We start from the raw sequence: 19770 nt of genomic DNA, 5'->3' as shown, positions 1-19770 counted from the left end.
CTCCATGGAGATTAGAAGAATGGAGGGGATACTGAGAGGCTGATTGAATGTGGAGAAGATGTTTCCACTCATATGAGAGACAAGGACCTGACAGCACAGCCTCAGAATGAAGGGAGGCCCTTTAGAACGGAGATGAGGAGGAGATTTGTCATCCTGAGGGTGGAGAATCTGTGGAACTCATTGTTACAGCAGGCTTTAGACGCCAACTCATTAAACATATTTAAGACAAAGATAGGTAGGTCCTTGATTAGTATGGGGATCAAGGGTTAGGAGGAGAAGGCAGAAGAATGCATGAGAAACATATCAGCCCTGATCAAATGGTGGAGCAGACTGGATGGGTCACCCGGCCGAATTCTGCTCCTGTACATGGTGTTTTGGTCTATGGTCTTCACTGTATATGCATCAATAGGAACAGTTAGGATGAAAATATATCATCATTGAATATAAAAAATGACCTTACATTTGAAAAAGATAATTTCACATCTGTATTAGTATATTTTAAAAATGCTGTTAAATTAGAAAAATTTGACCTTCATTTTGGCAAAAGCAACATTGAAAGTTAAACTGAAATTCAGTTGCTCATTTGTGTAATAATGCGCATCAGCTGTAACTTCTATATTTTAAACATCCATACAGGCATACACATTCGAATACAAATAATCTGAAATAAAGTGCATTATGATCAAAATATAAATGTGTTTTGTTCCTTTGATAAATCTCTTATTTCTGTGTAATATCCAGACTAGATATTCACTTAATTTTAAACAACCTATAGTTTCAGCCGAGGATTCATGTTTTGTTGCATATTTATGTTGTTGCATTGTTTGAGAATGAGACCATTTGGCTTTCTGATATTGCAGAAATCTATTTACATAGGCTGAACCAACAGGGGGTGCCAACTGGCCTCATGTAGACAGCAACTTGACATCTGAATTTGCAGGATGTGAGCAGCGTTCCAATCAATCCTGTTCTCATTTTTTACATTAACTTGATGAAAGAGAATTTTTTTATTCTAATGATTGGAGCAAGAGTTCCTAATCTTTTAAAATTTCTCAGCCTACACTTTTAAACTTTTCATACATCCTTTACTATTGTAAATCTTAAAAATGGGCTTATTATTTGGCTCCATCAATGTCACAGCAGGACTGGTTCATTATATACTGCACCAAATTTATTATGAAAGATGACTTTGCATGATTTCTTGATATTAGCTTATTGTAATAATTAGTTCATATTCCCTGAGTACATTGAACCTGATAAAGGCTTAGGTTGGGTGAAATATCAGATCAGCGAAAAACTTTTAGAAGCTTCTTTTGAAAGAGAAGTATTTACTTAAATGTAGCACAGACACTGCTGGAGTTCAGAATAAAAGAAATCAAATCACTTCAAATCATTAGTTTTCCATTCAGGAAGTATGTAGTAACCAGATCAAGGACACTGTTCCTGAGGTTCTAATCGTAGACTTGGTTTTGCTTATGAATGCTTTCCCTGTGGCTGTACAAACTTTGGAATCAGTACACTGCCTTCTCTCTGGTTTTGTTTCAAAGTGCTGGGGAATCCCATTGTGTGAACTACAATACAGAGTTTTAGCCAACCAACTGTCTGCTCCTACCCTTATCACTAGATATCTTAACAGAATGACAAGCAGCATGGGAATGGTAAGTGAAGGTGCAGAATGTTAAATTGTTTCTCAGAGCACTGGAATGTCTAAACAATCTATTCACCCTGCAAACAATTAATGATATTCCACAAAATATGCAGGTGGCAACTACAGCATTAGGTACCAATGTGGTTAAAAATTCTTCAGGCCCTGAGCATCAAGAGTATTCAGGGCCCCATCACACAACAAGATTTCTTAGTTAAGGCGAGGGAGGAGATGTGATGGAATCTGACGGCAATTTCCGAATCCTTTATGGACACAGGTGAGGTGCATGTGGACCTGTGAACTGCTAATATTGTCCCATCTTCTAATAAAAGGGAAGGGGATAGACAAGGACATTATAAGCCAGTCAATATAGCCCCAATGATAGGGATCTTACAAGAAATAATTCTGACAAACGGAATATATTTACATATGGAGTGATATGAATTAATCAGGGTTTGTCGGCATGAAATTGTGAAGGACAGGTTGCATTTGAAAAAGTTGCTCAATTCTTTTGAAGAGGTAACCAGGAGAGTTGATGAGGGGCATGCATTTGATGTGGTCCATATGAACATTAGCACGCATTTTTGATAAGATCCCTCATGGCAACTTTCCCTTGTCTAGAAAGTAAGACCCCATAGGAATCAAGTGAAAGTGACCCTTTGGAGCCAAAATTAGATCAGTGTCAGAAAACAGAGGGATGTTTCTGGAAGTCTATTCCGGGTGGGGTTTCACACAGCTCAAGTGGAAACTGGGGTCCTTGGTGTTTATGATGTACATTGACGATTTGGACTTAAATGCAAGAGGCATGATCAAGATATTTGTGGATGTAACAACAATTTGTCCGGTGGTAAATAGAGAGGAGAATATCAATGGATGAGAGAGGTGTGCAAAGCAATGGTAAATGGAATTCAACCTGGAGAATTGTAAGGCAATGCACTTGGGGAGGAGCAACAAGGCCAGGCACTAGACTATGAATGGTTGCGTCCTGGAAAATACTGAAGAAAAGAGGGATTCCAAGTGCATATTCACATATCCCTGGAGGTCGCAGGCCAGGTCGATAAGGGATTGATAAGGCAGATGGGATACTTACCGTTATTAGCTAAGGGACAGAATCAAGAACAGCGAGGCTATGCTGGAACTGTGTAAAATGCTGGATAGGCCACAAATGGAGAGTAATCCTGGTCACCAACTGAACAAATTAATGAAATAAAGAATGAAAGGAGAGGATGTAGATGAAATTACCCAAATGGCACATTGGCTAGAGGGTTTGAGATATGTGGAAAGATTGGATAGACTTGGGTTGTTTGCCTTGGAGCAGCAAAAATTGAGAGGGGACTTGATGGTGGTGTACAAGATAATGAGGGACATTGATCGGGTGATTAGGAAGACATTTTTCTATTTCTGTCAATAACCAGCAGCGTAGATTGAAGGTAAGAAGCAGAAGGAAAAGAGGAGAGCCGAGGAAAAACATTCAGTGGGTTGATGGGACTCAGGAACTGACTACCTGACAGAATGATCGAGTCAGAAACTCTTGTAACATATCAGTAGTAATTAGACCTACAGGTATATGGGCCAAGAGCTAGAAAATACGATGAATGTAGTCAGATCTTTGTTGACTGATATGGACAAATGATGGATTTAATGGCCTCCTTCTGTGCTGTGTATGCACATGAGGCTTTGAGAACAATTTTGGACTACTGTTAGCATTCTATTAACACATGAACAAGAGAATCATAAGGTTTGGAGGTTGAAGGGGAGGATCATAGGGGATGGAGCAGCTTGGTGAGTGATCAGATAATCTGCAGAGAATATTGGAAATAGTCTTTACTCAGAGGGTGGTAAGGGCGTGGAACGCCCTGCCTGCCAATGTAGTTAACTCAGCCACATTAGGGGCATTTAAACAGTCCTTGGATGAGCTTATGGATGATGATGGGATAGTGTAGGTGGATGGGCTTACATTAGTTCACAGGTCGGCACAATACCGAGGGCTATAGGGCCTGTTCTGCGCTGTATTGTTCTATGTTGTATATGTGGAGTCTAGGTAGAAGGCAGGGCTAGGGGTAAGGAGAAAAATCAGTGAGAATGAGGTCATTGGGGTTGTTAACAGCTATGAGCTTTCTTTCAATGTTAAGTCTTAAAGAGCACACTATTGTCAGGTAGGGTAATTTGAAAATCCAAACATTAGATAATAGTCTTATTGACTGAGTGCAATTTCAACTTCCTGCAGGCCTCAAGTCTATCAATTTAACAGGCTAATGAGAGTCCAAAAGCTGGTTGCTGCAAAACTAAATTGACAGTCCAAAACAAGACGGCACGGTGGCTCAGTGGTTAGCATTGCAGCCTCCCAGCGCCAGGGATCCAGGTTCCATTCCAGCCTCGGGCGACTGTCTGTGTGGAGTTTGCACATTCTCCCCATGTCTGCGTGCGTTTCCTCCGGGTGCGCCGGTTTCCTCCCACAGTCCAAAGATGTGCAGGCTAGGTGGATTGGCCATGCTAAATTGCCCATAGTGTTCAGGGGTGAGTGGGTTATCGGGGGATGAGTCTGGGTGGGATGCTCCAAGGGGCAGCGTGGACTTGTTGGGCCGATGGGCCTGTTTCCATACTGTAGGGAATCTTATCTAATCTAAAGACAAAATGCAAGAAGAAACAGGTTCTAAAATAATTGTACATTGCATCTGTATTAAAACAAATTATATTGCACTGAAATGAAGTGTTTTTGCATACATTTCTGAGTATGTCTTTAATCCACCCCATTTGAACCTGGGACCAAGGATTTCACAGCCCTTTCCTCACCCAGAATATGGTGCTATTAAATTAATTTCATTCCTAGACTGTTGGCATTGCACTTGCTATCTCCCAGTAACAGAGATGGTGTATCTAGTTTGAATGGAGGGGATAAAATTTATCTGTGGTATTTTGCACTGATATTCACATTCAGAATTTTGGACCATACCACAGGCACAAACTTCTCATTCATTTATTATTTTTCTTCATCTTACATTCACTGAAATCTAACAGGTAATGCTGAGAAAGCGGGGAGGCTGCAGAACGACTTGGATAGGTTACGAGAGGGGGCAGAGAAGTGGCAGATGGAATACAATGTGAGAAAGTGTGAGGTTATGAGCTTTGGTAGGAAGTCTAGAGATGTAACTCATTTTCTAAATGGGGCACGGCTTCAAAAATCTGAAGCACAAGGGGACTTAGGAGTCTGTTCAGGATTCTTTTACGGTTAACATGCAGGTTCACTTGGCAGTTATGAAGGCAAATGCAATGTTAGCATTCATTTCAAAAGGGCTAGAATACAAGAGCAGAGACATACTGCTGAGGCTGTGTAAAGTTCAGGTCAGTCTGCATCTGGAATATTATGAGCAGTTCTGGGCTTGTGTCTCAGGAAATATATGCTAGCATTGGAGGCAGTCCAGAGGGGGTTTGCAAGAATGGCCCCAGGAATGAAGGGCCTGTCATATGAGGAGCAGTTGGGGACTCTGAGTCTATATTCAATGGAGGAGTATCATTGTGCTGGAGGAGAAGGCTCATTGAAACTTACAATATACTGAGAAGCCCGGATAGATTGGATGTGGAGAAGATGTTTCCATTAGTAGGAGACACCAAGGACCTGACGGCACAGCCTCAGAATGAAGGTATGACCCTAGAACTGAGAAGAAATATCTTTAGCCAGAGAGTGGTGAATCTGTGAAACTCATTATCGCAGAGGGTCAATGAATGTATTTAAGACAGAGAAAGATAGGTTCTTGATTAGTAAGGGATCCAAGGTTATGTGGAGTAAGTTTGAGAAATGGATCAGCCATGACTGAATGGCAGAGCAGATTCGATACCTAATTCTGTTTCTGCATTGATGGTCTTACAGAATATGTGACTAACCTGTCCACAATCTTAACAGTCTGTAGTATCTCTGAAAAGAAATCCTTTATCAATATGTTTCAGCTCACTTGCTTTCATATGATTTGGAACTTTCTGCCCTTTATGAAGGCATTGACTGAAATAAAGATAATCTTTCGCTGTTAAGAGTGCTGGGTCCAAAGTGACTGTCTCCTAACACAACACCTTGCTTCAACTATGATGCATTTATCAGCAAATTGATGCCAGCACATACAACGCAATTGATTCAAGAATCATGCTACACAACTCTGGGTTATCATCTGAGGTGTGTCTAAATATTTTGGAAATCAGTTAAAATACAGACTGATGATAAAGACTAACAAGAAGTTCAAAAAGAACTGAGCCTCTTTAAGCTTGTGCGAAAGAACCTGGAAAAAGGATAAAATGAAGGATACTACTCCAAGGGTGATGAGGAGCATAGAGACCTTAGTATATATTGTATGTAAGTCATCAAAAGGGGTCGGACAGGTGGAGAAAACAATTCATATGGCACACAATATCCTGCACTTCATTCATCTAAGTATAGAGTACAACAGCATATAGATTGTAGTGAACTTGTATAAGACCTCAGCTGGATTATTGATACAGTGTGAGGACCATACTCAGGAAAGATGTGAATGCATGAGGGAGAATCCAGAAGAGATTTCCTAAAATAGTTCTAGGGATGAGAACCTTCAGCTGTGAAGATAAATTAGAGAAGTTGGGACTGTCCTGCTTAGACAAGAGAAGACTAGGAGGAGATTTGATTGATGGCTTTGAAATCATTAGGGGTCTGGACTGAGGAGCGAGAAACTGTTTCTGCTTATATATGGATCAAGAATGAAAGGAGTCAAATTTAAAGCAATTTGCAAAAGTGGCAAATGCAAAATGAGAAAATCATTTTTCACTCAGCAAGTAGTTAGGGGCTGGAATGCCTTGCCTTGAAGTGTAAAAGATGAAATTTCATTCAAGGCTTTCAAAGGAATATTAAATGATGGCGGTGAAAAGAGGGGGAATGACAAATTATTCGGTTAGCTGGTACAGATACAATGGGTCAAATGGCCTCTTCCTGCAACAGTTCTGTGATATTTGTGGGCGGTTGCTGCGTACAAATTGGCTGCCACAGTTACGATAGTTCAGAATTTATTCAGTGCTGATGAAGCATTTGGGGGCATCCTCAGGTTGTGAAAATTAAATTGAAGTATTTTCTTTTTCTGTATCAAAGATATCCACGTAGCAGTTTCAGCCAACTGTGCAATAACTCTCGTTCATGTTTGTGATGGTGTTTAAATTAAGCTAGTAGAGGCAAATCAAAGGAAACTTTCTGTTATGTGTATGCTTTACATAGATATCAAGAAATAAACTTTTTGTTTGGGATAAACATGCATAAAAAGAATGGGTGAAGTAAATACATACTGTTAAAGATGACTTCCATTCCTGTGATTCACAAAACCTGCGAAAGTTATGGCATAGAAACAGATTAGGATCATGGGTCATTTCAATGGTTCTAATCATGATATTTTAACTAAATTTCAATTCAACACAGCTAAATTTTGCAATATAATGTAACCATTTGCAGTTAAAATATAAAAAATACTCTAACTTTGAAATAAAGACAGAAAACACTAGAACCACAGCATAGATCAGGTATTATCAGTGGGGAAAACAATGTTGGCTTAATATTTCAGGGTATTGACAGTTGTTTTCTGCTCTTATTACCACATATTATAAAATTAAGCTGTACCTGTCCACTTAGACCATGCTTGTCCATGAGAAGTGGTCATTGGAGGAGCCAAAAGAGGCTCCCCTGGTTGATGGTCAAAACACAAGCAAGTGTAAATGTACAATTCTGCATGAAGCTATACTTCCATTCAGAGTGGGACAGAACAACAGCACTTCAATGGAGGCAAGACAACACTGATGATGAAAGCCAGTCGGCTTGGCGAACCAACCAACAACTTAAACCACAAGCCAAGCTACAGATCTTTGTTAAAATATTAAAACTGTACTTTCAGTCAGAAGTTGTTTCATAGTCTTAATTACTGATGATGAGCTCAGGAGAGTGAAGTGAAACTATCAGAAGAAAGTGCTGGAGAGAAACAGTCTGTGATTGTGAACAACACAAATGATTTCACTCAGCTTAAAGCCTCAAGCCACAGCAGTTAGTCTGCAGTGCAGGGACTGGGAGGACTTACGAATGGAGTGGACACCAGTGAATGTTTCGTTAGTGACACCTTAGGCCAGGTTATGTGTGAACTTTACATCATAATTCACCAGCTCGAGGAAAGACCAAAGCACCAGCACAGGTGTGGGAGTTGGAGCACCTTTGATCATTCTCAGTTGATGTTCCAATGGCACTGAATCAGCCTTGCAGAATTGTGGAATTGCTTCCTGGTCAATAGGCAAGGTGGTCTTGGCTCATCTGATAGTCCTAAAACTTTCCTAAAAACCCTTTGGATATTTAATTAGGACTTCACTCAGGCAGCCATTTTCCATTTGAAAAGTGTTGAGCCAATCTAGATGAACATCTAACATCCAATCTCACGTCATCAAGCTTGGGCCTGAGCCTTTTACTGCTATCAGTGGTAACTGACACAGTTGCTTCTCATAAGAGGCTGGAACTGAAGTTGTACCCTTAATCTGAAAAGGTTCCCGATATCGGTTCTCAGTCAAGCTGAGGTCTTGCACAAACTTAAGGATTGGAGTCTGAAGTGAATTTTGTTAAAGACTGGTTTTCTGATCAGTAAAACAGCTTTACCAAATTGACCTCCATTAGAACTGGGTGACCATTTAACCATATGTTTACTTCAATTGGTTCTGATTTGGATGTTGCTAAAAATTTTAACTGTTCCAAACCAGCTCGAACTTTCCAGGGTGCGCACTCTCCTGGTTACCAGCCTATGAGTTCTGTTCCTCCACTCAGGTCTGGTGGGACATTTTTTTTTCTCTTGAGTCCACATATCAGCAGCAACTACACTGACTTGCTGGCCCAGATACCAAGGAAAATTTTATTTGTTTGGCTGAGGCTTGGCTTTGTTTTTTTGCTGTGGGCTGACCAAAAGTCCATTTGTTCAGGGTACATCCTTAATGAAGCTATGCAATTTCCTTCACTCAAGTGGTGTTCCCCAAGGTCAGTCAGACTGGGTGAGGATGTCCACTTCCATCAGAATACCCTACAACTCATACGGTCCACTTGCAACATTTTCCTATGATAAACCCAGCTATAGTGCAAGTTCAAAGTCCAGTTAGGCTTCAGCTCATTGATACTTTTGCATCATTATGTCATTAATCACATAGACGAAGCAATCTCTCTCAGCATCTCATTAAGGGTTAAATCAAAGTTACATGACTCTGCCAATCATCTTAACCTAAACAAAGATCCTGATATGGATTCCCCTGGTTTTTGAATTGCTGAGTAAAAATATTAAATACTTAGAATTAGAGGAGCTTTGGGATCATAATATTTCTTAACTAAATCCATCAACTCTTTAAAGATTTTAGTACCTATTGGCCTAGAGAAAGTTAGGCTCCCAGTAACCAAAAAAGCTTCTGGTCCATAAGCTGTCAGGAGAATTACTCATTGCTTTTCATCTGCCCAAGTGTCAGCTGCCTGGAAAAAAATAACACATCCTTTCCACATACTGGGCCTAGTCTTCAATAGCAAGATCAAACAGGTCAAGCTTCTCAAATGATGGCATGATGCCAGAAATGCTTGCCCTAACTCAAAGACAACTGTTGAGTGCAGATTTCTACAGGAGCCTGCTTTGCTGTCATCGCCATTGAAATAACTCCATTTAGGCTGGTATCCCCATCACTAAGTCACCCACAATTACACATGGGAAGTCCTTGGCACTGATCCAGCTCTCTCAGAGTGACAGGATGTCCAACAGTCTTGTTTTTGTCTGTCAGCCAAGGCTCCCTGATTGGGACTGTTAATCTGGTCCAATCAGGGAACCTATATTCCATATCATCATTGGCTGTCATTGTTGCAATCACCACACTCGTCATCATGGGAAATATCAAAATATTATAGGATTTCTTTCTTTAAACGATAATCACATGAAATCTGGGATGAAATCCTTCCAGTATACTGTGTTGGATTGAAGATCAATTTAAGGAGTTTCGCAACTTATTTTGCACATAACATCAGTTACACCTCCATTACTCGATGCAAAATTGTTTCTTCCTCTACTTTATTGATACCTGTATTTGATATACTGTTGTAATTCTTCCTGATTTCATGTTTTTCAGGTTAATCCTTCTGGCACACATTTCAGCAAATCAAATTGGTGCCAGTGAATTGTCAGTGTTACACAATTTTACTGCCTCTAAAATGCAAGGCTTCACCTTTTATGAATGTAAGAATAAGAGCAGGAATGGACCATTCAATTTCTTTAGCCTGCGCTATCAGCCAACGTGATCATGTCTGAGCTTCAATTTCAACTCCGCCAGCTTTTCCATTCCATATATCCCTCGATTAGTTGAGAGATCAAACGGTTTACTAATGTCAATGTTAAGTTTACTCAATGATGGAACCCTCTGAGGAAGAATTCCAAAGATTTACATCTCACAGTGAAGTAATTGCTGCTTATCTTAATCCTAAATGAATGACCTTTATCCTGAAGCTACGCTTCCGTGTTCTTGATCCCCTTGCCAGGAGAAGTAACCTCTCAGTGTTGACTCTGTCATGCCCCTTCAGAATCTTGCATGTTTCAATTAGGCCACTCTTCATTCGTGACTTTCAAGAACATAGGCCCAATTTACTTAGGTTTTCAACGTGGACTACATTAGCATCCTATGAACTAATCCTGTAAATTTTAAATGGATCACCTCCTACATCCTTACAAAAACAGATCAAAACTATGTACAGCCTTACACAATTGCAACAAAACTTCCTTTTTTTTGTATTCCAGTCCAATTGCAATTGAGATCAACATGGCAGTTTTCTTCTTAATTGCTTGCCAAATGTGCATGCTGCATTCATTGTGCAAGTAAACCAAAGTTTCTCCGAACATCAATATTTAAAAGTTCCATATTTTAAAAAAAAGTTTTCTCTTTCTATTTCCAAAGTGAAGAACCTCACACTTCTGAATCCACCACCACATCACACAGCGTACCCGTGCCATCTATATTTCATTCAGACTTTTTGTGTGCTCCTTAAAGCTTCGTCTTCCCTACACTGGTTGTTAGCAAACTTAGATATATCATTGAATGTCTTTGTCTAACTCATGACTATAGATTGTGAGTAGCTGCAAATTATTTTTCTTAATTTTTGGAAGAAAAAAGGATTACTTTAAAAAGTTTAGTATTCATTAGGGAAAACATTTCACTCTAATTGATATTAATTATATAATATTAAAACTATACGCTTGTATTAACATGTGTAAATGTACACTGCTATTTGATCATGAGTAATGCCAGGAATTAAACAGATGTCCAAAGGGTCTTCCTCCCTCTCCTCTTCCCTTCCTCCTCCCTTTTTATCTACCCCTTCCCTCCCTCCCCCTCCCCCTTCATCTTTCCCTCCCATTTCCCACAGACACACAATAAACACTAATGTCCTTGGCCAATCTCTTCCCATATAGCCTTTGTTTCCTGAGCCTTAATTTAGCAGTGACTGGAACTAAGCCGACAGTTGAAAGTACCATATGTTTAATATAAATCCAGCTTCTCCTCTTGAAACAAAATGTATTTATGAATGTTTAATTTGACAATACACGGAAAAATAACAGACCAACAATCGCAAAATTGTGCAGATTGTGTGATTATTAATTTATAATTGATAAGGTTCCCTAGTAGCAGGTTTGCTGTGAATGGGGGTGGGGTGAATAATTATTGTAATTTAGCCTGATCAGTGGCAAGCCAACTGCACATGTGCAATTCTCTTGACAGTGTGCAAAACTACAGTGATATAAAGCCTCATTTCAGATTTTAGACACACTTGTACACCAAACACAATTACAAAATGATACTTTACATTAATTTGATGGTAGACTGTGTTGTCTTCGCCAATACTTCACAAATATGTCTTTTAATCCACAGTTTTGAAAGGCTAAAATGCATTCAAAAAGAAGTTTTCAACAAATAATCGTTTGTCATAGGTGACCATTGTAATGGCGAGGATTGTCAATCAGCTACTTTTACAATCAAAGCAGTAAGGCGGTTAAATTACTTAGATTCAATTATAAAATGTGCATGTTTTAGCTGTTACAAGAAGACTCAAATTTATCATAGGCTTGTGAATTTGTTGAATACTAACTTTAAAACCATGAACTTCTGTGTTCCAACAATTGATTACAGGAAATATGTCAATATATGATTACTCGATTTTTGAAATAATTTCAGTAATCTGGGAACTATATCAGAAAAAAATTCCTCTAACAATTTATACACACAAATCCTTACTTAATCAATAGTTGTAAACTGAACGTTAAATTGAAATAAACAGCCTCTCAAATTAGCTTTACTTCAATCAAGTTTTAAGCAAATTACTGACTTGTAATAATATCCACCATCCAGAAATATGTCAAGAACCGGAAAATCCATGTGTTGAAAGGCAGTACTTTAAGGGAGATAATAAAGTGTGAAGCTGGATGAACACAGCAGGCCAAGCAGCATCTCAGGAGCACAAAAGCTGACGTTTCAGGCCTAGACCCTTCATCAGAGAGGGGGATGGGGTGAGGGTTCTGGAATAAATAGGGAGGGGGAGGCGGACCGAAGATGGAGAGAAAAGAAGATAGGTGGAGAGGAGAGTATAGGTGGGGAGGTAGGGAAGGGATAGGTCAGTCCAGGGAAGACGGACAAGTCAAGGAGGTGGGATGAGGTTAGTAGGTAGGAAATGGAGGTGCGGCTTGGGGTGGGAGGAAGGGATGGGTGAGAGGAAGAACAGGTTAGGGAGGCAGAGACAGGCTGGGCTAGTTTTGGGATGCAGTGGGGAGAGGGGATGAGCTGGGCTGGTTGTGTGATGCAGTGGCGGGAGGGGACGAACTGGGCTGGTTTTGGGATGTGGTATCTGACCCCACCACCCAAGACATTTTTCCATCCCCACCCTTGTCTGCTTTCCAGAGAGACCACTCTCTCCGTGACTCCCTTGTTCGCTCCACACTGCCCTCCAACCCCACCACAGCTGGCACCTTCCCCTGCAACCACAGGAAGTGCTACACTTGCCCCCACACCTCCTCCCTCACCCCTATCTCAGACCCCAAGATGACTTTCCATATTAAGCAGAGGTTCACCTGCACATCTGCCAATGTGTATACTGTATGCATTGTACCCAGTGTGGCTTCCTCTACATTGGGGAAACTAAGCGGAGGCTTGGGGACCGCTTTGCAGAACACCTCCGCTCGGTTCGCAATAAACAACTGCACCTCCCAGTCGCGAACCATTTCAACTCCCCCTCCCATTCTTTAGATGACATGTCCATCATGGGCCTCCTGCAGTGCCACAATGGTGCCACCCGAAGGTTGCGGAAACAGCAACTCATATTCCGCTTGGGAACCCTGCAACCCAATGGTATCAATGTGGACTTCACAAGCTTCAAAATCTCCCCTTCCCCCACCGCATCCCAAAACCAGCCCAGTTCGTCCCCTCCCCCCACTGCATCACACAACCAGACCAGCTCATCCCCTCCCCCCACTGCATCCCAAAACTAGCCCAGCCTGTTACTGCCTCCCTAACCTGTTCTTCCTCTCACCCATCCCTTCCTCCCACCCCAAGCCGCACCTTCATTTCCTACCTACTAACCTCATCCCACGTCCTTGACCTGTCCGTCTTCCCTGGACTGACCTATCCCCTCCCTACCTCCCACCTATACTCTCCTCTCCACCTGTCTTCTTTTCTCTCCATCTTCGGTCCGCCTCCCCCTCTCTCCCTATTTATTCCAGAACCCTCACCCCAACCCCCTCTCTGGTGAAGGGTCTAGGCTCGAAACGTCAGCTTTTGTGCTCCTAAGAAGCTGCTTGGCCTGCTGTGTTCATCCAGCTTCACACTTTATTATCTTGGATTCTCCAGCATCTGCAGTTCCCATTATCTCTGATACGATTTTAACCTCACTGCGAAGCCTCCTCCAGGGATGCCCGACCTGAAGAAGTTACCCTCCTCCCTCCGGACCAACCTCAGGTACTTTATCGGAGTTCATTTAAGGACATCAAATTTGCAGAGTACAAAGATTCAACCACGACTCTATTTCAGCGAGCAAGCGACTTAAACCGAAAGCAGTTTATACAAGAAAGATCTTGAGAAATATTTGCCACATTTATAAAGATTTACTGCGATATTGATTTATATTATACAGCTGTTAACTAGATTTGGTAATAAAGGTCTCCCTCTTGCTTGTCAGGAAGCCTTCCTGGAATGATGCCTCCCACCGCCTTTCCAACCCCCAACCCCCAACCGCCCCGTCAGTTTCACAGTTTCTAAGCGACGGTTCTTACCCATTAACCTCATTTTGCCTGTTCCTCCGGGCTAACAGGACGGGGAGTGCTGAACTAAATTGCTTCTCTTTAATCACTTACAACATACGTTTTTTGGTGCTTTGTACTTGCGGTGCGTTTTTGGGGCTCTTTCATGTTTCTACAGACTTTTCAGATGATCACTTGCACTTTCACTGTCGTGAACAATGTGACTTCGTTCTTCAAAAGGCAACATTAGTTCAGGCGTTCCTCTCGCCCGGTAAGTCACGCTTTGTTCAGATAACGATTTTCATTTAATATGTTTGGATTTACTTACATAAGTCACGATATTTTGAAAACAACAAGCAACCTCACGTTCTTTTCCTTAAAACAACATCGTATTCCACAACAAAGCAACTCCGAAATTCAATGAAACATAAGAATGAGACAAGATCGAATTTGTCAAAAGAAACAGTTGTATCGAAAAAAGTCAATTTAGTTTGTTCAATCTTTGTGTGTTGTGCACTATGTTACGATACTCAGTCAAATGCACGGCGGGCCTATGCGATTAAATTTGCAATTCCATTCTATTGTTTGAGCCCGCCTGTCCTATTCCAGCCAAGTGCTGTTGGGTCGGATTCTTCCGGAAGTCTGTGGTGTACACTGTTGCAAACGGTTTCAAATGTATCGTTCATTTGTGAATCAATTCTGTCTTGACGATGTACTTTGAAGCTGTTGAGCGCTGTTTTAAAGTATGGCACTTTAAAGTTCCCCTTTTTCAGCCACGTGCTGAGGGCTTGGGCTTCAAGGAAGTCTTGGAACTTTTTCCGGCAACAGCTCGCCGGACTGATCGAACTGAGTTAGTAACCCGTTTAAATGAAGAGAGGCGTCTGATTTGAACGTCAGAATAAACCAATCCCTGTGCAATTCAACAACTATAGTGGCGAAATTGTATGTTCAATCAGTTATGGCTGAATATGTTGATAAACAGATGTGGCTTTGTTACACATGCATTGTTGCTGGGGGAAGTCATGTCGCTTCCACTGTTCGGAATACTTACAAACCTGCGTGAGAAATTATTAAAGTGTTTACCAGCGGCAATTAATTAATTCACATTAAAAATATGATACAGTATCTTCCAGCTGAAGACAAAACAAGGGGCCTATGCTCGCGTTGTGATCTGTCAGTTAATGACGAGATCCTGGTGATGGGAACAAAGACAACAATCTTCAGACTCAATTGCCAACACACAGCACTCTATCAATGTTTGCCATCTTAAATTGTAAAAGCAAAGACCTAATAGTTCTGGCGTATTAACGATTAGAATATTTGAGAAAAATTATTTTAAAATGAACAATTATCAAACAGAATTTCAAGATATTCAAGTGGCAACATTGGACAATTGCACAGATAAAGAGAACATTTCCCAAGTTTGTCATGTGGGTTCCTTTAGGCAAATGGGTCAACACGTATGAAATACTTTATTGAAACAGTGAAGTCTAGGAAATCGATTATTTCATAGAAGTTCAAGAAAGGGAAAAGGCCACTGGTCCCATCAGATGAATATCTCAACTCTCCAACTTTAGCACCTAATTTTACACTTCACTCTCCTTTAATGTTAGTCTTTCCTCAGGGATTCTGAATGTTTGAAATTGTGGACTCCTGCGAACTGTGGAAGTTGAGTCTTGAAATATATTTATAGATAGATGGGACCTTGAACTATAGACCAGTGGACAGTCATGGGGAACAAGCTGAAACATGGAATTGAGGCCAAATCTGAATGGAATGGTCTTATTGAAAAACAGACCAGGCACTATGGTCTGTATGTCCTCTCCTTCCATTTTTGTTTGTTCTACTATACTCTCTTGGACATATTACTTGAAACATTTGTAAGCATTTGTTTATTCTTATTTTTAATAAGTTCCATTTATGTTGTCATGTTCTACATTTCTAGTTTCTTCAGAAGTAGCTACTCGTTGGTTTTAAAGAATACTTGCAGTTCAATTTTTAACTAATTCTTTAAACCCATTCTTGTATATGACAACAGTGTTTCCCTTCCTGGACAATTACATTTGAGTGGGTTCCAAAAACAAATTCCACAATGGGTACTATTGCACAATTTTGAAAAATAGCTATAACAGGTGTTATTGCACCTTCTTTTTCTGACTGTGATCCTACTTCGAGGTTTGAACATTGTTTTGATCCCAGTAGAAATTGATAGACACCTGGAACAGACTGTGGTGCATTGGCAACCTCTGACAGTCATTGACGGGGAAGAGAAAACCTATGAGAATCAGGGTGGGGGTGGAGCATAGTGGCAGTCATTGCCACCCGAAAGCTCATGATACCGGAATTTCTGCAGCAAGCCCACTGTGAGAAGCCCTAGTAAAAGCCGAAGAGAGGAACGGACCCATATCAAGCCATGTCTGAGAAAGGTAAAGTTACGATAATACAGAGAGAAACAACTATTGGTGATTAAATTTAAGAGTCATCACACATCAAGCAAGGTTGAGACCTTCACAGTAACATCAACCAGTGCAAGAATTGAACTCACAATATTGGTCTCATTCTACATTTCAAACCAGTCATCCAGCCAACTGAGCTAACCAACCCCAAAGCCGCCACTCCACTCTGTGGGTATAAAGGTTCTACTTTTCACCCTTGTCTTTCTTGATAGCAGTGATCTAGAGATCAGAAACTACTCTCTAAGGAGATTCAGTGTATTTCTACAGTAGATCTTGGCAGATGATGAACAGATCAGATTGAATGTGGTGAGGACTGAGTGTTTGTGGATGTGGTGCTTATTAAGTAGGTTGCTTTGTCCTGGATGGTGTCAAGCTTCTTGAGTTGTGAAGTTGCACTTGCCCTGATAAGTGGGGACTGTTCCATCACACTCTTGATTTGTGCCTTCCAGTTTGTGACAAGCTCTATGAGTTGGGGGATGAGTTACTTGCTGCAAGATTCCAAGCCACTGACCCGCTCTTCTAGCCATTGTAATTGTATGGCTATTCCAATTCATTTTCTGGTTAATGGTAGCTTCCAGGTATTGATATAGAGGAATATTGAGCATTGGTAATGCACTGAAATATAAAGACGCAACAGTCAAATTTTCTCTTGTTTAAGCTAGTCACTGCCTACCACTTGTGTGACACAAATGTCACGTCACTTTTCAGTTTAAACATGATATTGCCATGTTTTATTGTATTTGCTTCAGTATCTGAGGAGACACAGATGGTGCTGAACATTGATGATTACACAGTGAAAATGCCCACTTCTGATTGATTAATTGATTTTGTTGTCACATATACTAAAACACAGTGAAAAGCTTTGTTTACGAGTGATACAGACAGATCACAGCAAGCAAAGGATGTACATATCAAAAGGCTTTCAGGTTACATTATTTGAGGCTAGAATCCATTCAACAGTCTGATAATGGCCAGAAAGAAGCTGTTCCTGATCTTGCTTCTGCATGTGTTTAGGCTTCTGTATCTTCTGCCTGATGGAAGAGGTTATAGGAAGTCATTAGTAGAGTGCACTGGGTCTTTGATGATGTTGACATCCCCTCCGCGGCAGTGAGCCATGTAAACAGAGGTCCATGGATGAAAGAGATAATGGGAACTGCAGATGCTGGAAAATCCGAGATAACAAAGTGTGGAGCTGGATGAACACAGCAGGCCAAGCAGCATCTTAGGAGCATAAAAGCAGATGTTTCAGGCCTAGACCCTTTTCTGATGAAGGATCTCGGCCCAAACGTCAGCTTTTGTGCTCCTCAGATGCTGCTTGGCCTGCTGTGTTCATCCAGCTCCACACTTTGTTATCCATGGATGAAAGATTGGCTTTTATGATGGTCTGGGCTGTGCACACCACCTTCTGTAGTTTCTTATGGTCCTGGACAGAGCAATTGCCATACCAGGCCATTATGCACCTGAACAGAATGCTTTCAATGGTGCCTCTGTAGAAGTTGGTGAGGGACCTTACTGACATGCCAAATTTCCTGAACCACCTGAGGAAGAAGAGGCCTTGTGCCTTGTTGACTGTCACATTTACATGGGAAGTCCAGTACAGGTTGCCGGTCATCGTCACTCTGAGGAACTTGATGCTGTTTACTCTGTCAACCTCAGCTCCATTGATGTAGATGGGGGCGTGTTTTCCTCCTTACTTTCCGAAGTTGATGATCAGTTCTTTCGTTTTGATGATGTTGAGAGACAGGTTGTTTTCATTGCACCATGTCACCAAGTCCTCTATGTCCCTTCTGTATTTTGATGCATCGTTGTTAGATAGCCGTCCCATTACAGTGGTATCATCGGTGAACTTGTAGATGGCGCTAGTTCAGAATTTGGCTACACAGTTGCTTTTATAACAGAGGGAAAATGATTGATCAAGTGACTGAAGATGATTAGTCCTAGGACACTACCCTAAGGGACTCCTGCAGATATATCTGGGAGCTAAAATGACTGATGTTAAACAACCACAACTGGCTTCCTTTGTGAAAGATGTGACTCCAACCAGTGGAGAGTTTGTCTCCTGATTCCAATGACTCCAGTTTTGCTTGGGATTATTGATGCTACTCTTGCAACTGTCTTGTCAAGGGTTAACACTGTCACCTTACCTCAGGAATTCAGCACTTTTGTCCATGCTCAAACCAAGGCTGTAATGAGGTCTGGTGCTAAGTGGTCCTGGCAGAACCAAACTGAACATCAGTGAACAGGTTATTGCAAAGCAAGTGCTGCTTGGTAGCACTGTTGATGACACCTTCCATCACTTCACTGCTGACTGAGAGTAGACTGATGAAGCACTCATTGGTCTGGTTGGATTTGTCCTGCTTTTTGCAGATGGCATACCTGTGTAGTTTTCCACATTCTGGACAGATGTCAGCATTGAAGCTGTACCAGAACAAGATTGTTTGGGAAATGGCAAAATCTAGAGCACACATCTCCAGCATGTGTGACAAAAGGTTGTCAGGAATCTTAGATTTTACAGTATCTACTGTCACCAGCTGATTCTTGATATCATGTGGACTGAATCAGATATGCTGAAGACTGGTATTTGTGATGCTGGGATTCTCTTGAAGAGGTCAAGATAGATCATACAGTCAGAATTTCTCACTCAAGATTGTTGAGAATTCTTGAACCTTATGTTTTGCACTCATGTACAGCGATTCTCCATCATTAAGGATGGGGATATTTGCGGAACATTCTCATTCTTCAGTGATTTGTTTCATTGTCCACCACTTCATGTCAGGATGTGGCAGAATGCATGGTTTAGAGCTGATACATTGGCTGGGCAAACAAATTGTCTAGCAATTATTGTTTATACAATTTGGCACACAATTAACCTTGTTTTTCTTTTGTAGCTTCACCAGGATGACACTTCATTTTCATGTATGCCTGTTTCTACTCTTGCCATGTCCTCCTGCACTCTTCATTGAACTAGGATTGATCCTCTGGGTTGATGGTAACGGTAGAGTGGAGAACGTGCTGGACTATGAGTTTGTAGATAGGACAACAATTCAGCTGCTAGTAATGGCCAACAATGCTTCATGGATGACCAGTTTCTAGATCTGTTTGATGTTTCTTCCATTTAGGACAGGGATGGTGCCTCACAACACGATGTAAGGTATCCTCAGTGTATAGGTGAAACTTTGTCACCACAGGGACTGTGCCATGGTCATTCTTACTGAGACTGTCATGTAAAGATGCTAAGGTAGTAGGCATATTGGTGAGGATGAGATCAAGTATGTGTTTCCCTCTTGTTGGTTTCCACGATCCACTACTGACCCAGTCTAGTAACTAAATCCATTCGGATTCAACCAGCTCAGTCCAGCTCAGACCAGCTCATACCCATGTGATGTATGTG

At 41.1% G+C, this 19770-nt stretch overlaps 1 protein-coding gene and 1 long non-coding RNA gene across 3 annotated transcripts in view; one reads left to right on the top strand and one right to left on the bottom strand.

The window, feature by feature from the left end:
* Window positions 1-631: 631 nt before the first annotated feature.
* Window positions 632-14738, bottom strand: LOC132206649 (uncharacterized). The gene is made up of 3 exons (XR_009443084.1): window positions 14045-14738; window positions 6941-6977; window positions 632-4268 (listed from the first exon to the last, which is right to left on the bottom strand). It is a non-coding gene; the product is annotated as an uncharacterized LOC132206649 (long non-coding RNA).
* The window catches only part of LOC125448142 (methylcytosine dioxygenase TET3-like), a 353266-nt gene continuing 347466 nt past the window's right edge, over window positions 13971-19770 (top strand). For both annotated transcript variants that reach the window (XM_048523202.2, XM_059641139.1), the window contains exon 1: window positions 13971-14194. The gene's annotated coding sequence lies outside the window, so the exon portion shown is untranslated. The remainder of the gene's footprint in view (window positions 14195-19770) is intronic.

Source organism: Stegostoma tigrinum, chromosome 40, assembly GCF_030684315.1.
Source record: "Stegostoma tigrinum isolate sSteTig4 chromosome 40, sSteTig4.hap1, whole genome shotgun sequence".
NCBI lineage: Eukaryota > Metazoa > Chordata > Chondrichthyes > Orectolobiformes > Stegostomatidae > Stegostoma > Stegostoma tigrinum.
This window is presented reverse-complemented; position numbering and strand designations above follow the sequence as displayed.